This window comes from Notolabrus celidotus, chromosome 11 (genome assembly GCF_009762535.1).
Source record: "Notolabrus celidotus isolate fNotCel1 chromosome 11, fNotCel1.pri, whole genome shotgun sequence".
NCBI lineage: Eukaryota > Metazoa > Chordata > Actinopteri > Labriformes > Labridae > Notolabrus > Notolabrus celidotus.
The window spans coordinates 465067-473093 of NC_048282.1; the positions used below are offsets into that span (position 1 = coordinate 465067).

Sequence of the window (8027 nt, forward strand, 5' to 3'; positions counted from 1 at the left end):
ATGCACACTCAGCACAGAAAGGCCAAGCTGGGAATCAAACCAGGAACTGTCTGCTGTGAGACGACAGCACTGTCCACTGCACCACCATGCAGCCCCTGTGTGGGAAACACTGACAATGTAAAAGGAAACATTTGGTTTCTTCAAACATGTTAGTCTAACAAAGTGCAATGTGTTTCCCAGTTTAGCTGGTTCACATGTGTGATGATAGATCACAAACGATAATAATATAGATATATATTTATTTAAATAAGAAGAACAGGAAAGTATATATGTGTTGTTGTATTTAATTTGCCATCTTTGAGGCTCCTGATTTTGAAAAAAATAAACTCCTCAGAAGAATTTAAATATAATAGAAAAAGCAGTGGTGCACTGCATCAGATCAGGCTTTTCATATTGAGACCTCTGAGTCTTACCAGGAAGAGGGAACAAAGGCGAATGAACCTGCTTACTATTCATTTTAGTAGAACAAATATAGCAATTGAATGAACTCTTCTTAGAGAAAATAGAGAGTATAAGAAATTAAGCTTAGGGGAAATTAGGATACAGTACTCATTGACACATCTTCAAGTGGTGCACTTTAGCTTATTTGGTTGTCAGCAAACCAGCTTTTTGTCACAGCCTCTTCATAATGTGCTCAAAGGGAATACACCGCAGCTCTGCAGCTGACGGCTGTACCAGCAAATGAAAAGTTATTTTCTTCCACACTAGCCTGCTTCCTCTTTGATCATGGGTTCTGACAGATTTGTGGCAGACAGCCACCATCTTTTTATAAACAAATGAGTCATGCAGCTTGGTCCCTTGTCACCAGACCCCTGCCTTGAGGCTGCCTGCAGAAGGAAGAACGTCAAGGTAAGGGAAGACAGCCGTATTTTCCTGTTTCATCACATGACATTTGAAGAGGGACTTAAAGATTGACAGATGTCCAAAATAATCTGTGCAGTCTGAGCCACACACTAATGTGAAAACTTATGGGAAACTGTTTTGAAGAACTTTGCATTCACCAAAGAAAAACAAAAAACCTGGACCCCTCGTCTTTGGATTTTAAAGGTGACATATCATGCAAAATTGACTTTTTAATGGTTCTTTACCTGAAATATGTGTCCCTGTCTACAAACCCCCCGAGAATAAAAAAAATCCATTCTGCCCCTGTTCTGATTTCTCCACCTTTCTGTAAATGTGTGTGAAACGAGCCGTTTCAGACTTCCGTGTTTTTGTTACGTCACAACAATATCCGGTCTGTCACGGAGTCAGAGCTCGGAGCTTGTTCAGCCCATAGACTGTATAAAATAATACTGAATCCCTCCTCTGTTTTTCATTACCTGCACACGTGTGCTAACAAGGAGCTTAGGAGGGAGGCATGCTAGTTGTAGGCTGTCTTAATAAACACAAAGGTCAGTTTTACTCCCCACGTCTGCAGATTTAAAGATCTAGTGGATGATTTTTATTTATCATGGATAAGTGCTAGCGCTAGTTAGCATAGCCACATAGCTACATGTTCATAGCTGTAGCTGTAGCTGTAGCTGTGTACCAAGACACACGTCGACATACTGACAAATAAAACAACAGGAAACACTAAATCTGTGACCAATCCCTCAGAAAAGGTCCCACTGCCTTTCTGGCAGAGATCGGTTTTACTCCCCACGTCTGCAGATTTGAAGATCTAGTGGATGATTTTTATTTATCATGGATAAGTGCTAGCGCTAGTTAGCATAGCCACATAGCTACATGTTCGTAGCTGTGTACCAAGACACACGTCTACATACTGATAAATAAAACAACAAGAAACACTAAATCTATGACCAATCGTTCAGAAAGGTCCTGCTGCAGGCGCCTCTCCGTCAGGATCAGATTCAGAGGGTTGAAGTAACGCGATCTCTGAGCAGCCGTGTATATTCAGCCAACATGTAAACATTAGATCAACGTGCTGGAGAGCCGAGGCCACATCCACTTCCGGAGGGGGCGTGGTCAGAGGGAAAACAGACTGTTCTGAGGAGGACTGAAGAAAAGGACTTTTCAGGCATGCCAAAATCTGATTTCAAAGTGTTTTTTTGAGCATAAACTTTAAAGACATGTTTTGGGGACCTCTTAGACCAATATATATTGATGAAAAAAGTGTGATATGTCGCCTTTAAGATTCTGATCTTGTAATCATAAGAACTATCAGAAAGCCTTTTAATTTGAGCACCAGTGGAGCATTAAATGTCGGTCCTTTAGCAGCTTTAAATTGTATGTGTTGTGCACTAGCATAGCACCAAGATCTTCAAACTATTCATCGAGTTCCATATTAATGGTGCCAAGTTTTCAGAAGGAAAGGCAGTGTTTTGAACAGAAAGACAAGTGCACCTTTGCATGAGCACTGCTGAACTAGAACCAAAGACCCATTATCTGGTGAGTTTGATGAGGGTAACAGTATGGTTGATGGTGGTGTAGTGAAGGAAGACATCTTCACTCAGAATTAAGCTTTAAGCTACACTGTGAATGGACCTGCATGAGGTGCTTAATGATCTGTTTGATGTGATCTGTTTCTTTCATGATAATATCCTGGTTGCTAACCAGGGGGGGATGTGACAATTAGGAAATGGAGATGAGGAAATAGGCAAGCCAAGTCACATAACCTTCTTTTACCTCCTTAGAAGGCAGGGACCTGACAGACTTTATACAGTCAAAAGAGACAAAGGTTGTATTATTAAATGCCAAAAGATTACTCCCATGTCTTTTCCTAAAGGAAAACTTCCAGGGAAAGGTGTAAATAAGAAGGTAGGAACAGACAACCATGGTGTTTGGAGAATCCAACTGCTCATGCAGTTTGATGAAATGAAAATAATTGTTGAATCCAATGAAGATGTCTTTAAATCCAGTGTTGTCATTGTAGCACACGGCTCCTAACACTACTGGGAGTAGAAGTAATGTAGTACTGTAGTTGTAGTTATAATTATACTGGACCAGAATCAGAGGATATCAGGCTCGAACAGGAGGTAGAAGAGACTGTTTGCAACATTCAATGACCACACGAGACAAAAGATTATAAACTGGTACCTTGTATTTTTAGTAGAAAATTATCAAAATCAAATAAATAAACAAAAGTTCTCTATGCAGTTCAATTCACAAACAAATGATTTATTTTGTCACTCTTTTTCTTGGTTGTAAACCTCTGAGTTATTTTAACTGCTTTCTATCTGGGTGGGTGCACCCTTATAGTTCTGACTCCATCCATCCATCCATCCATCTTCTTCCGCTTATCCGGGTCCGGGTCGCGGGGGCAGCAGTCTCAGCAGGGAAGCCCAGACACTCCTCTCCCCGGCCACTTCCACCAGCTCTTCTGGGAGGATACCGAGGCGCTCCCAGGCCAGCTGAGAGACATAGTCTCGCCAGCGTGTTCTGGGCCTTCCCCGTGGCCTCCTCCCAGTCGGACATGCCCGAAACACCTCCCCAGGGAGACGCCCGGGAGGCTTCCTAACCAGATGCCCGAACCACCTCATCTGGCTCCTCTCGATCCGGAGGAGCAGCGGCTCTACTTTGAGCCTCTCCCGGATGTCTGAGCTCCTGACCCTCTCTCTAAGGCTGAGCCCAGACACCCTGCGGAGAAAGCTCATTTCGGCCGCTTGTATTCGCGATCTCGTTCTTTCGGTCACTACCCACAGCTCGTGACCATAGGTGAGGGTCGGAACGTAGATTGACCGGTAAATTGATAGCTTTGCCTTCTGGCTCAGCTCTCTCTTCACCACGACAGACCGGTACAGCGCCCGCATCACTGCAGACGCCGCCCCGATCCGTCTGTCAATCTCCCGCTCCCTTTTCCCCTCACTCGTGAACAAGACCCCGAGATACTTGAACTCGTCCGCCTGGGGCAAAGACTCCCCTCCGACCCGGAGAGGGCAGGCCACCCTTTTCCGACTGAGCACCATGGCCTCAGACTTGGAGGTGCTGATCCCCATCCCCGCTGCTTCACACTCAGCTGCAAACCGTCCCAGCGTGAGCTGGAGGTCACCGCTCGATGGAGCCAATAGGACGACATCATCTGCAAAGAGCAGAGACGGAATCCCAAGGCCACCGAACCGGAAACCCCCCGCCACTTGGCTGAGCCTAGAAATTCTGTCCATAAAAGTTATGAACAGAACCGGTGACAAAGGGCAGCCCTGGCGGAGTCTGACTCTAACTCTCAATATTCTTATCCAACAGTATGGTAAGTAACAACATTCAACAGAATACCTTCTTAAATATTATCACTCCACAGATCGTTCCAACCTTTCAACAGTTCACTATTTCAGTAATAACAAAATCACCATAAACACAATAATACACCAAGTGAATAATATCACTATTCAGTCCATTCACTAAAATCAGTGACGGTAAAGACTCAGTCCTTCCAAAGGCACAGGGAATGTGTTCGAAGACGAAAGAAGGGGGTAAAGTGTCTTTTCCAAGTCAAGTCAAAAAGGTAAAGTCAAAGTCTGGGGTTTGGGCTGTGCAAATGGGCAGAGGCTGAGTGCGAGAGTGGTGCTGGTTATGATGTTTACCCTACCGCTGTGGCAGGAGAGGGGAAAGGCTCACAGTTTTTTGCTCCTCGACTCAGGGATCTTCAATCCAGGGATCTAGAGGTCTCTTCTGGGTTGGCTCGCCATCAATTTTTAAACCGTCTCAGAAAACCTGACCTGCATGCATTGACATGGCCAGAAATGTTCATTAATCTTTCTGATCTTATTAGGAATTATTCATCCCTATAACTTCAACAAAAATATATACATACATTAATATAATGACAACTGTATAATAAACATATTTTAAATGAATTTGTGTAAAGTGAAACTAAATTTCTATTTTCTTTACCTGTTATCCACTTTAAAGGTGACATATCATGCAAAATTGACTATTTAATGGTTCTTTACCTGAAATATGTTTCCCTGGCATGTCTACAAACCCCCCGAGAATGAAAAAAATCCATTCTGCCCCTGTTCTGATTTCTCCACCTTTCTGTAAATGTGTGTGAAACCAGCCGTTTCAGACTTCAGTGTTTTTGTTACGTAACAACAATATCCGGTCTGTCACTGAGTCAGAGCTCGGAGCTTGTTCAGCCAATAGACTGTATAAAATAATACTGAATCCCTCCTCTGTTTTTCATTACCTGCACAAATGTGTGCTAACAAGGAGCTTAGGAGGGAGGCATGCTAGTTGTAGGCTGTCTTAATAAACACAAAGGTCGGTTTTACTCCCCACGTCTGCAGATTTGAAGATCTAGTGGATGATTTTTATTTGTCATGGATAAGTGCTAGCGCTAATTAGCATAGCCACATAGCTATATGTTCATAGCTGTAGCTGTAGCTGTGTACCAAGACACACGTCGACATACTGACAAATAAAACAACAAGAAACACTAAATCTGTGACCAATCCTTCAGAAAAGGTCCTGCTGCCTTTCTGGCAGAGGTCGGTTTTACTCCCCACGTCTGCAGATTTGAAGATCTAGTGGATGATTTTCATTTACCATGGATAAGTGCTAGCGCTAGTTAGCATAGCCACATAGCTACATGTTCGTAGCTGTGTACCAAGACCATAGACTGTATAAATATGGACGTAGTATCCGTGATGTCACCCATCTGTTCCTGAGAGCTGTTTTGAAGCAAATCGACGGTGGCAGCCATATTGGTAATGTGGAACTCAACTGGGCAGAGTGTGACGTAGTGTGAGTCTCTTAGCCAATGGCTGTGTGTTCCCGACCGGGAGTCACGTCAGTCATGTCCTTATTTGGGCAAAACTCATAATCTTAATATCTTCTGAACCGTCACGTTAGAAAAAAATTCACCCCCCGTACAGTGTGTGCCATTACAGAGATTAGCTTCATAGGGCCAAGCCGTTTTTTGAACCAGGCTGTAAACATGTTTATTAATGCTGCAAAGATCGTCTTTTTCCCATTCATATCTATGTGGTTTCCGGTGTTTCTGCAGCCAGCCTCAAGCGGATTTTCGATGTATTGCAGTTTATAGCACTTCCGCATTGGCTTCATCGTTTGAGACCGGAGTTTGCCGCTTGACCAAGACACACGTCTACATACTGATAAATAAAACAACAAGAAACACTAAATCTGTGACCAATCCTTCAGAAAGGTCCTGCTACAGGCGCCTCTCCGTCAGGATCAGATTCAGAGGGTTGAAGTAACGCGATCTCTGAGCAGCCGTGTATATTCAGCCAACATGTAAACATTAGATCAACATGCTGGACAGCTGAGGCACATCCACTTCCTGAGGGGGCGTGGTCAGAGGGAAAATAGAGTGTCCTGATGAGGAATGAAGAAGAGGGTTTTTCAGGCATGCCAAAATCTGATTTCAAAGTGTTTTTTTGAGCATAAACTTTAAAGACATGTTTTGGGGACCTCTTAGACCAATATATGTTGATGAAAAAAGCGTGATATGTCCCCTTTAAACTAGAGCAAAACACTGTTACATGACTAATAACCCATACAGCATTAACTTGAAACAATATTTGCATGTCTTCTGTTCTTTTTAAATCAGATTTACTATATCATGAAATGAAATACTTGACAAAACAAACTTCTGTGGCTTGAATATCAAACTGTTCAGTAGCTATACCAGCCAGGGAAACATTGAGCAATTAAACACTCTTTATGACACATTTTTTTATATCATATTATTTCCAAATGAGTTGTAAAACACGTTACTTTGGTGAGCTACACAATTGTAGCTAGCTTAACCTCGTGTTGCAGCAGTTAGCTATTTACTTCTTACAGTGACTCACCAGTTCGGGAATTTCTCTGTCACTCGGCAGGTTCGAGTGAGCAGGGTCTCTCACACAGAAATCTAAAAGCTTACAACAAAGTACAGGCTGTTACCGTTCTGATTTGACAACATTATAGTGCTTTTACACTTTTTTTATCAGTGCTAACTTTTTACCATTCAGCAGCAGCTCCTCTCTCTCTGCAGTGTCACCCAGCGTGTGTGTCTAGCTCGAATGCAGCGTTGCAGACCTGCGCTCTGATTGGCTGAGATTGTTAACTCTTTGTGACGCGGGTTACATCATGCTGATCGCTTGTTGTCATGCATGGCTGAAAGGAAAGATGTTTTAGAGGAAACCCCACACAGGTAGGAAACCTGTCTTATGGTCTTGTAAGGGCTGATATTTAAAGTAATTCATACCAGTGTCATGATTAGGTAATCAAACGAATGCAATAATGATAAAACTCTACATAAAATGGACTTTATGATCTTAACTTTTAGATTCATTATTCATGGTCTGAAAGTGGCAATGACTTAGAGGTAGGAGTTAGCTTTAAAGAGGTCATTCTGTGAAATACAGTATTTATTGAAAAAGGAAAACACTGCTTCACATTAAGAAATATGCAGGAGTGGATGTACAAAATGTGCAGCACATTTCAATTAAGTATGTAACAAAGACACCTCATTGCTGCATTAACTTTGAGTGATGGAGGAAGGTAAGGTTAAGGAAAGAGAAGACTGATGAGTGCACTTGGCTGATACAAACAAAACAAAAAAATAGTTTTCCACCGCAGAATATCTGTAAAATTTACATTGTTCTAGTGAAGAATATAACGTGTCATTCACACATTCCAAAACAGTATGTTGCCAACTTTTCCGCAGAAGTTGCATGCTGACATCAGTGGGATTTGCTGCACATGTATGCTTAGCTCTTAGGTGGTAACTGAAACTTGAAAAACCTAATATATATTTTAATTCTGTTTGTCACAAAGTGCATATTACTTTGACTTGTGGGCTGAGTCGTCTAGACATGACATGTCTTGTTGATGCAAAACATGTGGTTTATCTTCTCTCCTTTGGTAAAGTATTGGCCAAAGTATCCTATGTTAAAGGAGATAATAGGGGAAACTCTGGAGCTCTTAGCTTTCTCTTTTGGAAAATTCAAACAGTTCTCATCATGGCTGACCAAGCGGCAACCTCCGGTCTAAAAATATGAGTCCAATGTGGAAGTGTTAAAAGCTGCAGTTCATCGAGGATCCGCTTGAGGCTGGCTCCGGAAGTACCGGAAGTCACATACACA

At 42.4% G+C, this 8027-nt stretch overlaps 1 long non-coding RNA gene across 1 annotated transcript; it reads right to left on the reverse strand.

Annotated features, from left to right (window-relative positions):
- Window positions 1–4555: 4555 nt before the first annotated feature.
- Window positions 4556–7013, reverse strand: LOC117822056. Its single transcript, XR_004633119.1, has 3 exons — window positions 6905–7013; window positions 6750–6818; window positions 4556–4652 (listed from the first exon to the last, which is right to left on the reverse strand). It is a non-coding gene; the product is annotated as an uncharacterized LOC117822056 (long non-coding RNA).
- Window positions 7014–8027: the final 1014 nt, after the last annotated feature.